Source organism: Chiloscyllium plagiosum, unplaced genomic scaffold, assembly GCF_037043375.1.
Source record: "Chiloscyllium plagiosum isolate Xiang-an unplaced genomic scaffold, Cpla_swu_hap1 HiC_scaffold_3, whole genome shotgun sequence".
NCBI classification, from domain to species: Eukaryota; Metazoa; Chordata; class Chondrichthyes; order Orectolobiformes; family Hemiscylliidae; genus Chiloscyllium; species Chiloscyllium plagiosum.
The window spans coordinates 161,821,672-161,836,430 of NW_028270141.1; the positions used below are offsets into that span (position 1 = coordinate 161,821,672).

The 14,759-nt window shown below is 48.3% G+C and overlaps 1 protein-coding gene across 1 annotated transcript in view; it reads right to left on the reverse strand.

The window, feature by feature from the left end:
* The window catches only part of lclat1 (lysocardiolipin acyltransferase 1), a 73,054-nt gene extending 58,955 nt beyond the window's left edge, over nt 1-14,099 (reverse strand). The window contains 1 exon segment of the mRNA XM_087984817.1: nt 13,811-14,099. The gene's annotated coding sequence lies outside the window, so the exon portion shown is untranslated.
* Between the last annotated feature and the right edge of the window lie 660 nt (nt 14,100-14,759).

Sequence of the window (14,759 nt, forward strand, 5' to 3'; positions counted from 1 at the left end):
CAGTACTGGGGTGGGGAAAGATCTGTCACTGTATAACACTGGGGTACTGTACTAGGGTGGGGACAGGTCTGTCGCTGTATAACACGGGTGGGGACAGATGTGTCACTGTATACCACTGGGGTACTATACTGCGGTGGGGACAGGTCTGTCACTGTATAACACTGGGGTACAGTACTGGGGTGGGGACAGGTCTGTCACTGTATAACACTGGGGTACAGTACTGGGGTAGGGACAGGTCTGTCACTGTATAACACTGGGGTACTGTACTGGGGTGGGGACAGTTCTGTCACTGTATAACACGGGTGGGGATGGGTCTGTCACGGTATAACACTGGGGTACTGTACTGGGGTGGGGACAGGTCTGTCACTGTATAACACTGGGATACTGTACTGGGGTGGGGACAGTTGTGTCATTGTATAACACAGGGGTGGGGACAGGTCCGTCACTGTATAACACTGGGGTGGGGACAGGTCTGTCACTGTATAACACTGGGGTACAGTACTGGGGTGGGGACAGGTCTGTCACTGTATAACACTGGGGTACTGTACTGGGGTGGGGACAGGTGTGTCATTGTATAACACAGGGGTGGGGACAGGTCCGTCACTGTATAACACTGGGGTGGGGACAGGTCTGTCACTGTATAACACTGGGGTACAGTACTGGGGTGGGGACAGGTCTGTCACTGTATAACCCTGGGGTACAGTACTGGGGTGGGGACAGGTCTGTCACTGTATAACACTGGGGTACAGTACTGGGGTGGGGACAGGTCTGTCACTGTATAACACTGGGGTACAGTACTGGGGTGGGGACAGGTCTGTCACTGTATAACACTGGGGTACAGTACTGGGGTGGGGACAGGTCTGTCACTGTATAACCCTGAGGTACAGTACTGGAGTGGGGACAGGTCTGTCACTGTATAACACTGGGGTACTGTACTGGGGTGGGGACAGGTCTGTCACGGTATAACACTGGGGTACTGTACTAGGGTGGGGACAGGTCTGTCACTGTATAACACTGGAGTGGGGACAGGTGTGTCACTGGAGTGGGGACAGGTGTGTCACTGTATAACACTGGGCTACAGTACAGGTGGGGACAGGTCTGTCACTGTATAACACTGGGTATAGTACTGGGGTGGGGACAGGTCTGTCACTGTATAACACTGGGGTACATTACTGGAGTGGGGACAGGTCTGTCACTGTATAACACTGGGCTACAGTACTGGTGGGGACAGGTCTGTCACTGTATAACACTGGGGTACAGTACTGGGATGGAGACAGGTTTTACACTGGCGGCCATGTCTCTGGGTACTTTCAACAAAGAGTTGTATGGAGCTCTTAGGGATAGTGGAACCAAACGTTATGGGGATAAGGCAGGAACTCGATACTGATTGTCGATGATCAGCCATGATCATAATGAATGGTGGTGCTGGCTCGCAGGGCCGAATGGCCTACTCCTGCACCTATTGTATATTTTCTATTGGATCTCCCTCTGTACCCTCTCCAATGTCATCCCATCCTTCCTGTAGAGTGGGGACCAGAGCTGCACACAGTACTCCAACTGTGGCCAAAGCAAAGTCCTGTCCAGCTCCAACATCACCTCCCAGCTTTTATAATCTTTGTCATGACTAATAAAGGCAAGCGTCGCTCATTTCTTCTTCACTCCCCTATTAACCTGCCCTTTTCAACCAATGGATGGAGGATATAAAAAGAGGTGCGGGAGTGGCATTGCTAATCAGGGTTAGTATCACAGTTACAGAAAGGGAGGTCATTGGGGAGGGTTTGTCTTCAGAGTCAATGTGGATGGAAGACAGAGACAGGAAAGGAGCAGTCACTTTATTAGGAGTTTTCTAAAGACCCCCCAATAGCTTCAGAGACACGGAGGATTTTGGAGAGGGGCAGAAGGAACAGGGTTGTTGTCATGGGTGACTTTAACTTCCCTGATATTAATTGGAACTCCTGAGTTCAACTAGTTTGGAGGAGCAGTGTTTGTCAGATGTGTCCAGAGAGCGTTCCTGACTCAATATGCAGATTAGAGAGAAAGTGAGGGCTGTAGATGCTGGAGATCAGAGCTGAAAATGTGTTGCTGGAAAAGCGCAGCAGCTCAGGCAGCATCCGAGGAACAGGGCTTCCTGAAGAAGGGCTTATGCCCGAAACGTCGATTCTCCTGTTCCTTGGTTGCTGCCTGACCTGCTGCGCTTTTCCAGCAACACATTTTCAGCTCAATATGCAGATTAGCCCGACTAGAGGGGAGGATTTGGTGCTTGGCAACGAACGAGGCCAGATGTCAGATCGCTCGGTGGGAGAGCATTTCGGTGATCGTGATCACAACTCCCTGACCTTTACTATAGCCACGGAGAGGGATAGAAGCAGACAGTATGGGAAAGTATTTAACTCGGGGAGGGAGGACTACAATGCTAATAGGCAGGAACTGGGGCACCTAAATTGGGAACAGATGTTCTCAGGGAAATCCATGAGAGAAATGTGGAGGTTGTTCAGGGAGCACTTGCTGATAGGGCTGGATAGGTTTGTCCCACTGAGGCAAGGAAGGGATGGGAGGGTGTAGTGGGCAAAGTATTTGAGAGGTTTCTGAGAGACAGGATTTATGATTACTTGGAAACCCATAGCTTGATTAGAAATAGTCAGTATGGCTTTGTGAGGGACTGGTCATGCCTCACAAACCTGATTGAATTTTTTGAGTATGTGACAAAACACATTGATGAAGGTAGAGCAGTGGGTGTGGTGTACAAGAATTTTAGCAAGGTGTTTGATAAGGTTCCCCATGTAAGGCTCATTCAGAAAAGTAAGGAGGCATGGGATACAGGGAAATCTGGCTGTCAGGACACAGAATTGGCTGACCCATAGAAGACAGAGGGTGGTGGTAGATGGAAAGTATTCAGCCTGGCGCTCGGTGACTGGTGGCGTTCCGCAGGGATCGGTTCTGGGACCTCTGCTCTTTGTGATTTTTATAAATGACTTGGATGAGGAAGTGGAAGGTGGGTTAGTAAGTTTGCTGATGACACAAAGGTTGGAGGAGTTGTGGATAGTGTGGAGGGCTGTTGTAGCTTGCAATGGGACATTGACAGGATGCAGAACTGGGCCAATAAGTGGCAGATGGAGTTCAACCTGGAAAAGTGTGAAGTGATTCATTTTAGAAGGTCGAATTTGAATACAGAATACGGGTTTAAAGACAGGATTCTTGACAGTGTGGAGGAACAGGGGGATCTTAGAGTCCATGTCCATAGATCCCTCAAAGTTGCAACCCAAGTTGATATAGTTATTAAGAAGGTTCACGGTGTGTTGGCTTTCATTAGCAGGGGGATTGAGATTAAGAGCTGCGAGATTATGCTGCAGCTCGATAAAGCCCGAGTTAGACCACATTTGGAATATTGTGTTCAGTTCTGGTCGCCTCATTATAGGAAGAATGTGGAAGCTTTAGAGAGGGTGCAGAGGGAATTTACCTGGATGCTGCCTGGACTGGAGGGTGTGTCTTATGAAGAAAGGTTGAGGGAGCTAGGGTTTTTCTCATTCAAGTGAAGGATGAGAGGTGACTTGATAGAGACATACAAGATGATGAGAGGCATAGATAGAGTGGATAGCCAGAGATTTTTTTCCCCGGGCAGAAATGGCCATCACGAGGGGGCATCATTTTAAGGTGATTAGCAGAATGTTTAGGGGTGATGTCAGAGGTAGGTTCTTTACACAGAGAGTGGTGAGTGCGTAGAATGCACTGTCAACGGTGGGAGTAGAGTCAGATACATTGGGGACATTTAAGCAACTCTTGGATAGACACACGGATGATAGTAAAATGAAGGGTATGTAGGTTCGTTTGATCTTAGAGTAGGATAAAAGGCTGGCACAGCATGAAGGTCATGTACTGTGTTGTACAGTTCCCATTACAATTATATTCACTCGAGTTTAAAAGAATGAGGAAGACCTCAGAAATTGATCAAATTCTAACATGACTAGACAGGGTGAACACAGGAAGGGTCTTCCTGATAATAAGGTGGGAGGGCGGGGTGGGTGGTCACAGTTTAGGGGAAAGGGTTAAAGCTTTTAGTGCTGAGATGTGGAGAAATGTTTTCACCCAGAGAGTGGGGAGGCTGTGGAATTCACCAGCACACAATGTGTTGAGGCCAAAACACTACGTGTTTATGAGGAGGTGGTAAATATAGCTCTTGTAGCTAAAGGGATCATGTGATTAGGGTGTTGAGCTTGATGATCGGCCACGACATATTAAATGGCGTAACAGGCTCGAGGGGCCGAATGGCCTACTCCTGCTCCTATCTTCCATTTTTCTGTGTCACCCTCCCCCTTCAGGGTGAGCTGCACCATTCGGTGAGATCCCTGACTGCAGTACCATCAGACAGACAGACAGACACACACCGCCCCCCCGCTGCCTTAACTAGGAAAGGCCCTGTCCCTATCACTCCTGCTTTCTTCTCCCTCTCCTCCTGGACGGCCTTGTCCTTTGTGCCTCTGTCCGCAATCCCTTGAGGAACCAGTAGCCTCCTGAGTATCCAAAATAGAAACTGATTTGTGACAGCGTTCCTAGAAGTCTCCTGTACTTCCTGCCTGTTTCTCTCCATCTGGTCACCCATTCCCTTCGTTCCTCTAGTCCCTTGAGCTGCTCTGTGACCACCTCTCGAAACGTGCTATCCACAGTCACTCCCAGCCTGACGGATGTGCTACAGTCTCTCCAACCGCTGTTCCAGCTCCGAGACCCAGAGCTCGTGTTTCTGCTGTTGGGAGCATGTCCTATACACGTGGCTGTCTCAGACACTGGTGGGCTCCATGACTGGCCAAGACAATCTCCTCCTATCCCACAAACACTCTGTGATTTTGCTTGCCATTCCGCCAAGTTTGCAATCAACAATTTCATAAATTTTACTCCAGTATTATAGGTTCCAAGTCAGCTACAGATAGCAAAGAAGGTAGTGAGCCAGTACTCACCCTTGAGGAACACCACCGCCTACTGTCCTCCAATCTGACAACAATCATTTACTACAACCCACCACTTTCTGTCCTTGAGACTAATTTTCTTTTCATTTCGGGGATATGAGCATCATTATTGCCCTGTCCCTAATTGCCCCTTGGGAAACTGGGGGTGAGCTGCCTTCTTGAACCGCTGTGCTGTAGGTAGACCCCCCAGTGCCCTGAGGGAGGGAATTCCAGGATTCTGACCCAGTGACAGTGAAGGAACGGAGATATATTTCCCAGTCAGGATGGTGAGTGGCTTGGAGGAGATGCTGCCCGACCTGCTGCGCTTTTCCAGCACCACGCACTCGACTCTGATCTCCAGCATCTGCAGTCCTCACTTTCTCCTAGCCAACAAACATTGACTTATTTATTCTAAAACCATACCCAGTAATGACTATGAACCAAACAGTCTGTTCTTATTCAGGCAGTTCGCACACTCTTTCTTCAATAAGGATCACACTGAACACTCCAATTCTCTGGCACCTCCCCTTATCTAGTGGAGACTGGATGAATACGACATGTTCTGCTCTCACCACCTCATTCCCTTTATCGACCCCCTACACCATCCCCAGAAGACTGGCTTTGTTTCCTCTTCCTTTCCCCTTGTTCGTACATACCCAGCCTGGCCCTGAAACATCTCCTCCACAGAGATAACTGACATGAATTCCTCACATTCCCCGGTTCCATTAGCTCTGGCTCAAGCTCTGCCCATCACAATAAAGATCACCCCTTTCCAGTTCAGACTTTCTAAAGTGAGATAGCCTGTTTCAAAATCCTTCTCAGTGAAACCTTCCGATACAATGATTACTCTTGGCCAAGTGCTTCCCACACACACAGTTGGTGCCCTTGGGCCACCTCACTCCACAGCACAAGATCCACCAATCCCTGCCTCATGGCTGCGCTAAGAACACTCTGATCAAGGATGTTTGACTGAACATATTTCAGAATTTCCTTCCCATCCTTACCTTTTACACTAAATTTATCCCAATCAATAATTGGGTTATTAAATCCTCCCCTGCCTTGCAAAGCTCTGTGATTCGTCCCCTTGTCTCTCTCACGATTTGAAAGTTTCTTGATTACACTAAGCATGATCTCATTTTTCTTACTTCTCAACTCGAACCAATTGGAGTCTTTCCTTGTCCCATCAAGGGCAGCTTCTCATTTTCAATATATTGAGCCTAAGAGAGGCAGTGTTTTAACCGGTAACTAAATCAAGGGTTATAGGGAAAAGGCAGGAATGTGGAATTGAGGATCAACAGATCAGTCGTCATGATTTGGAGATGCCGGTGTTGGACTGAGGTGGACAAAGTTAAAAATCACACAACACCAGGTTATAGTCCAACAGGTTTAATTGGAAGCACACTAGCTTTCGGAGCGCCGCTGGTGTTGTGTGATTTTTAACTCAGATCAGTCGTGATCTTTTTGAATGGTGGAGCAGACTCAATGGGCTGAATGGCCCACTTCTGTTTTTATTTATTCAATTTTGTGGGATGTGGACATCACTGGCTGGGTCCAGCATTTATTGCCCGTCCCTAGCTGCCCTTGAGAAGGTGGGGATGAGCTGCCTTCTTGCTGTCCACCTGCAATACCCTGAGGGATGGAATTCCACAATTTTGACCCAGCAGCAGTGAAGAAACGGTGATATATTTCCCAGTCAGGATGGTGAGTGGCTTGGAGGGGAACTTGCAGGGGGTATCTGTTGCTCTTGTCCTTCTAGATGGCAGTGGTTGTGGGTTTGGAAGGTGCTGTCTGAGGATCTTTGCTGAATTTCTGCAGTGCATCTTGTAGATAGTAAATGCTTTTGTTCCTACATCTTATGGTCTTAACATTACAATGTTTTCTCTGGTCAATTCTGCCACCCCACCTCCCTTTTCACATTCTCTAACCTTAATGAAGACTCCTTGAATATTCAGTGGCAGTTCCTCACTGCTTTAACCATGTTTCCATTATTACCACCAGCTGTAATTTGTGGTTGTTCACTTCTCAGCCTCACTCACCACACTGTGGGATAGACATACATGGAAATCCTGTCTCTCAGTTCCTCTTTGTCCTTCTCAGTCCGTTCCTGGCTAATATGTTAGCACGTCTTTCTCTCAGACTGTCTGACACTCACTTTGTGCACCTTATTCCATTTTGCTGCTTCCATGTGCTGGTGCCCATCCTCCTGTTAATTCAGTTTAAAGCCAGTCCACCCGGACACTGGTGATGGGTGAAGAAGCGAATGATAATCTGAGCACAGGGGTGCAGGGTGACCCCACGGGGGGGGGGGGGAAGTGGAATGGTGAAGACAGGATTCAAAAAGTCCCCACTGTCAGATCAGGCGACAAGAGACTGCATATCTGTAAAGTTGCAAACTACATTTGCAACATGAGCCCAGTCAGTGCCACTTGACACATCTCTGAAACCTGAGCACCCATCATCAGGATCATGTGCATAATCACAGCACCTGTGACTCTGACATCAGTGAAGGCAGGACACACTCGATGGATTGAATGGCCTACCACTGCTCTGGATTAAAGTCCTAGGCAGGTTGTACCAGGGTCACTCGGCTCCATCCTGGGGTGAGGGAGGAGTGAGGAGAGGTCCCAAGGTAATGGTTTACACATAAGGACCAGTACATGAAGGGCATTGGGCAGATGCGTCCTTACGCATCAGCATCCCTGACTGAGCAGTCCTCTTGTAGATATCCTCTGTTTACCTTAAATGGGGACGGGGTTAGAAAAGGTGCCCTCAAAATAGCCTGTGGCACTTTCTCTTGGCTCAGGTGTCGGTCATTCTGCTTAAGTAAGATGTGCTCAGCACCAGCCCACAGGATTGTCTCTCTTAAGGATGAGGAGAAAGTGAGGTCTGCAGATGCTGGAGATCAAAGTTGAAACTTTATTGCTGGAACAGCACAGCAGGTCAGGCAGCATCCAGGGAACAGGAGATTCGACGTTTCGGGCACAGGCCCTTCTTCAGGAATGAGCAGAGAGTGTTCAGCAGGAGAAGATAAAAGGTAGGGAGGAGGGAGTTGGAAATGTGATAGGTGGAAAGAGGTCAAGGTGAGGGTGATAGGTCGGAGTAGGATGGAGGCGGAGAGGTCAAGAAGAAGACTGCAGGTCAGGAAGGCGGTGCCGGGCTGGAAGGATCCGGCTGAGACAAGGTGGGGGGAGGGGGGATGAAGAAACTGGTGAAGTCCAAGTTCATCCCCTGCGGTTGGAGGGTTCCCAGTCGGAAGATAATCTGGGAACCCTCCAACCGCAGGGGATGAACTTGGACTTCACCAGTTTCTTCATCCCCCCTCCCCCCACTTTGTCTCAGCCGGATCCTTCCAGCCCGGCACCGCCTTCCTGACCTGCAGTCTTCTTCTTGACCTCTCCGCCTCCATCCTACTCCGACCTATCACCCTCACCTTGACCTCTTTCCACCTATCACATTTCCAACTCCCTCCTCCCTACCTTTTATCTTCTCCTGCTGAACACTCTCTGCTCATTCCTGAAGAAGGGCCTGTGCCCGAAACGTCGAATCTCCTGTTCCCTGGATGCTGCCTGACCTGCTGTGCTGTTCCAGCAATAAAGTCTCTTAAGGATGACAATCATTGCTGGAAAGATCATTCCCACCTCCTCAAACATGAGCCTGCCCTGGCAGCTGACATTTTCCAGGTATCCTCCAGTCACTGTTGTCAAATCAATGGGAAGAGCACCATCAATGGGAGGGCTGCAACAAGCAACCAAATAACACAGAGCAACAAATGTGGTTACTTTGATGGTATCCAGCTGTGCTCTTCAAAACTGGTGGCTTCTTCCTCATATCAAGACTCCATGCACTCAAGCAATAGTTTGGGAGAAAAAAATAGTTATTTGCTGCATTTTCCCCCCCTCTAATTCAGGAATGAGAGAATTCTAACTATCTTCAAGTAGGGAGATATGTCATGGTGTGGACATGGTGGAGGTATTTTCCTCTTGTCCACAGAAAAGTTTGTTGTGTATTCTCCTGAATCCTGTGAATGAGGGAATCCTGTCCAAGTCACAAGTGAGGCTTTGTACCTTCCAGAGGAACCTCTGACATAGTCTTTGTTGCCAGACAAACCTAAGAAGAATGCTGGGAGCGAGACCAGGAACTCTACATTGAGGGGAGAGTGACAGCCCTTGACATCCAGGCTGCATTCAACTGAGTGCGGCATCGAGACGCCCTAGAAAATCTGGGTATTCAAAGGCAAACTCTCCACTGGTTAGAGTCATACCTGGCACAGAGGAAGATGGTTGGAGTTGTTGGAGGGTCAGTCATCTCAGCTCCAGGACACCTCTGCAGGAGTCCCTCAGGGTAGCGTCCTAGGCCCAACCATCTTCAGCTGCTTCAATAATGACCTTCCCTCCATCATAAGGTCAGAAGTGGGGATGTTCACTGATGATTGCACAATGTTCAGCACCATTTGTGACAACTCAGATACTGAAGTAGTCCATGTTCACTTAGAAACAGAAACTAGGAGCAGGACTAGGTCATCCAGCCCTTCAAAGCTGATTTAATACAATCATGGCTGATCATCCAACTCAGTACCCTTTTTCCCTTTTCTTCCCATACTCACCAATCTCTTTCATCCTATGAACTATTTCTACATCTTTACCGAAATGCAGCAAAACCTGAACAATATCCAGGCTTAGTCTGAAAAGTGGCAAACAACATCTGCACCAGCAAGACACAATCTAACCACCAATCTGTCACATTCAATAGTGTTACCATCATTGTATCCCCCCACTATCAACATCCTGGGGGTCACCATTGACCAGTAACTCAACTGAAAACACCACATAAACACAGCGGCTACAAGAACAGGTCAGAGGCTGGGAATACTGCAGTGAGTAACCCCCCTCCTGACTCCCCAAAGCCTGTCCACCATTTACAAGGTACAAGTCAGGAGTGGGAGGGAATACTCCCCACTTGCCCCGGATGGGGGCAGCTCCAACAACACTCAAGAAGCTTAACGCCATCCAGGACAAAGCAGCCGCTTGATTGGCACCACATCCACAAACACCCACTCCCTACCCCACCGATGCTCAGTAACAGCAGTGTGTACCATCTAGAAAATGTGCTGCAGAAATTCACCAAAGATCCTCAGACAGCACCTTCCAAACACACGACCACTTCCATCTAGAAGGACAAGGGCAGCAGATACATGGGAACACCACCCCCTGCAAGTTCCCCTCCAAACCATTCCCCATCCTGACTTGGAAATATCTTACCGTTCCTTCAGTGTCACTGGGTCAGAATCCTGGAAAGCCCAACCTAACGGCATTGTGGGTCTACCTACTGCACATGGATTGCAGCGGTTCAAGAAAGCAGCTCACTCCCACCCTCTCAAGGGGGGCAACTCGGGACGGGGTAATAAATGCTGGACAAGCCAGCGACACCCACATCCCATCAGGGAAGTTTTTTAAACGTTTGAGGTGCCTCAAGCACTTCATAAATGATGATCAGAAATGTTGATATCCAGTAAATATCATCACAATCCTGTCACTGCCAGGGCTTAGATGGTTAAAGGGCCTGTCTAGTAAACAGGAGATCCTGGGTTCAAATCCCAGTGGTGCCTGCTTGCTGTGTCAAAAGGTCGTTGTTTTATGGGCGGCACGGCGGCTCAGTGGTTAGCACTCACAGTGGCAGAGACACGGGTTCCGTTCCCGCCTCAGGTGACTGACTGTGTGGAGTTTGCACATTCTCCCCGTGTCTGCATGGGTTTCCTCCCACAATCCAAAGATGTGCAGGTCAGGGTGAATTGGCCAAGCTAAATTACCCTTAGTGTTAGGTGAAGGGGTAAATGTAGGGGAATGGGTCTGGGTGGGTTGCGCTTCGGCGGGTCGGTGTGGACTTGTTGGGCCGAAGGGCCTATTTCCACAATGTAAGTAATCTAATCTAATCAAACCTGACCAAGCTGCTTGCTCACACCGGCCTGACCATCACTGACATACCTGTGCTACAGAATGGAGATGACCGCAGTGTCACCATCTACTCTGCACCACAGTCACTCTCAATCTCTGGCCTGTCCTTGAATGTTGTCAAAACAAACCTCACCTCAACAGTGACCTGACCAGTGACATATTCCATGTAAATGTTCAAGGAGAAATTTCCCATTCCTTACACAACAACACACAAGTCTGGAGAATATGTAGGCCATTCAGTCCCTTCAGCCTGCTCCTCCTTCCAATAAGGTCATGGGTAATCGCTATGCTTACGATTCCGCATTCCTATCTAGGCTGATAGGAACGATTCCTTTACCTAACAAGAATCTATCTACACATCTTAAAAATATTCACAATCCCACCTCTACCAACTTCTGAGGCAGAGTTCCAAAGTCACACAACCCTCAGAAAAATAAAATCACTTCTGAAAACAGTGTCCCCATTTCTGGACTGACCTACTAAAGGATACATCCTTTCCATGTTGCCCCTTGTCCAGACTATTCAGGATCTTATACACTTCAATCAAGTCACCCCTCATTCTTCTCAATCACAAGAAAACAAGCCGAGTCGGTCTAACCTTTCCTCATAGAACAACCCCCTCGATCGAGGTATCAGTCTGGTAAACCTCCTTTGAACCATCTCCAATACAGTTACAGATGGCGCCGAATATGGTCGACTCCTTGCGAGTTCCTGCACACAGATCTAAGTTTTCTATTTCCTACAACCGTTCTACATTTTTTAAACTTAATAGCATGCTTTTAAAAATTACTAACATTCGCCTGTACCTGTGTTTTTATTTTTGCCACGGTTTACCTATTATTTACTATCTATACTATTTAACTCTGTGATCTGCCTGTATTGCTCGCAAGACAAAGCTTTTCACTGTGCCTCAGTACATGTGACAATCAATTCAATTAAATAATGACTCAATGGTCAGCACTGCTGCCTCACAGTGCTTGGGACCTGGGTTCAACTCCACCCTCAGGTGACTGCCTGTGTGGAGTTTGCACATTCTCCCCGTGTTTGCGTGGGTTTCCTCTGGGTGCTCCGGTTTCCTTCCACAGTCCAAAGATGTACAGGTTAGGGTGGACTGGCCATGCGACATAGAGTCATAGAGATGTACAGCATGGAAACAGACCTTTTGGTCCAACCTGTCCATGCTGACCAGATATCCCAACCCAATCTAATCCCACCTGCCAGCACTTGGCCCATATCCCTCCAAACCCTTCCTATTCATATACCCAACCAGATGCCTTTTAAATGTTGCAATTGTACCAGTCTCCACCATTTCCTTTGGCAGCTCATTCCATACACGTACTACTCTCTGTGTGAAAGGTCTCTCATATCTTATTCCAGAGGTGTGCAATAACAGCTCTGAATTTGTTTTAACCAACATGCTCAGTGTTGACAGAACAATTAATGTTGCGAAGGGAATCAGGTGACAGCTCTTAATTGCTGACTGGATCTATAAACAAGTATCTAGGAACAGCTGGGACTGTGGAAGAGAGCTCAAACAGACAAGGGGCTGGAGAAACTCAGCAGATTTAGCAACATCTGTGCAATGAGAAACAAAGTTAACGGTTCGAGACCGGTGACTCTTCAACAGACCAAAGAACTGTTGGACTCATATATTCAATAAATTCTCGGCACAAATAAAGTATTTCTCCCTCTCTCCTGGCTTCAATTTGAGCAGTCAAGGTTAGAATTTACTAAAGTCCAAGTGCGACCTATCAGTTTGTCCACCTGGACCAGGACAGGGGTCCATCCTGCACCTAGAACATAGAAAAGTACAGCCCAGAACAGGCCCTTTGGCCCACGCTGTTGTGTCGAGGGTTAATCCTAACGTAAAATAACTTAACCTACGCACTCCTCAACTCACTGCTCTCCACGTGTCTGTCCAGCAGTCGCTTAAATGTCCCTGATGACTCTGCTTCCACCACCATCGCTGGCAACGCATTCCATGCATTCACAATTCTCTGCGTAAAGAACCTCTCTCTCATGTCTCCTCTATACCTTTCTCCTAATATCTTAAAACTATGACCCCTCGTACCCGTCAATCCTGCCCTGGGGAAAAGTCTCTGGCTATTGACTCCATCCATGCCTCTCATTACCTTGTGTACCTCGATCAGGTCTCCTCTCTTCCTCCTTCTCTCCAGAGAGAAAAGTCCAAGCTTATTCAATCTCTCTTCATAAGGTAAGTCCTCCAGTCCAGGCAGCATCCTGGTAAACCTTCTTTGCACCCTCTCCATAGCCTCTGTATCTTTCTTATAGTAGGGAGACCAGAACTGGACACAATATTCCAAGTGTGGTCTCACCAGGGACTTGTAGAGTTGTAGTAAAACCTCACGGCTCTTAAACTTCCCTACTCTATCCCTACCTTCTCCCTGATCATTCTCTTATTCCTCACATATGAGTAAAATGCCTTTGGGTTCTCCCTAATCCTTCTCGCCAAGTCTTTTTCATGCTCCCTCCTGGCTCTCCTCAGTCCATTTCTGAGCTCCTTTCTAGCAAGCCTGTAATCTTCTAAAGCTGTGTTACCTACTTCCCCCACCTCCTTCCCTCTGTCAGCTGCTGTTTCCTTCAGTTTTTGCAACTTCTTGTATTTGGATGCAAATGACTGGATCTTCAGATGCATCGAATTCTAATGTGATTCATTCCAATTTGCACGAACCTCAATGCCAGGATGCCCCAACAATCACGTGATTGAATATGAGTATTGATATGAAATCCAAGCTGGATCAGTGCAGCATACTGTGATGAATAAATAACGCATGGGCGAAGAAAGATTTGTGAAAAACTGAAATCCAAAACAGCCCATAACAAATGTGGTTTGTGGAATGTGTTTTCCTTCTCATCAGCTCTGAAAAGTTGTGGCTGCGAATTGCTGAAACAGAGACTGACCTGCCCAGCTGCCTCTCCTAGGTTCCCTCTTGACCCACTGGGTTTAGGCCAATCCGACAGCTGTCCCGTCTCCCACTGCTGGGCACCACCAGTTGTGATCCTCTCTCTTCAGATGTCTTCCTTTTACAGTGGGGTGCCACTCCAGACTCTCTTCTTCACTGCAGACACAATTTTTATCTTCACCCGCATTTCCCCCTCACGTTAGGTCGGTCACTCCCTCAGCCCAGGTGTCAATCTCTCACAGTTACCCCTCACTCCAGACCTTCTTCCTTCTTCCAATCTTTCTGCACTACCCTACCCCACCTCCCCACCCCACTCCCCCTTATCCCCTCCTCCACTTCCTTCTCTCCCTCCCTCACCCCCTCTCCACTTCTCTCTCTTTCTCCCTCCCCTCTTTCTTTCTCTCTCTCCCTCACTCTCTTCTTCGTCCTTCCCTCGCCCACCCCCCAACACCTCTCTCCTTTCTCCCTGCCCTGCCCTGAGGCCCGGTGCTCTCCGCCGCTGCTGCTATCCGCCCGGAAGCTGTTGGATGTTGCACTCCGCCGCTGACCGCGGTCCGTCACGATAAAGGTTCCGGGTGGATTCCAGGAGCCGTCACCATGGTGACAGAGCGGGAGGAGGTTCCGAACAACCCAGAGCAGCCCGTTACCATGGAAACCATAGGCAGCCGGACCCTCACCTTGACAACGGAAAGAGAGCAAAAACCCTCATCCCTAAACCCCAACCAAAACCCTAAACATAGCCCCTTAACCCCAACCAAAACCCTAAACCTAAACCCCACACCCTGACCCCAACCCAAAACATAGCCCTTTAACCCAAACCAAAACCCTAAACATAACCCCTAAACCTCAACCAAAACCGTAAACATAACCCCTAAACCCCAACCAAAACCCTAAACATAACCCCTTAACCCCAACCAAAACCGTAAACATAACCCCTAAACCCCAAC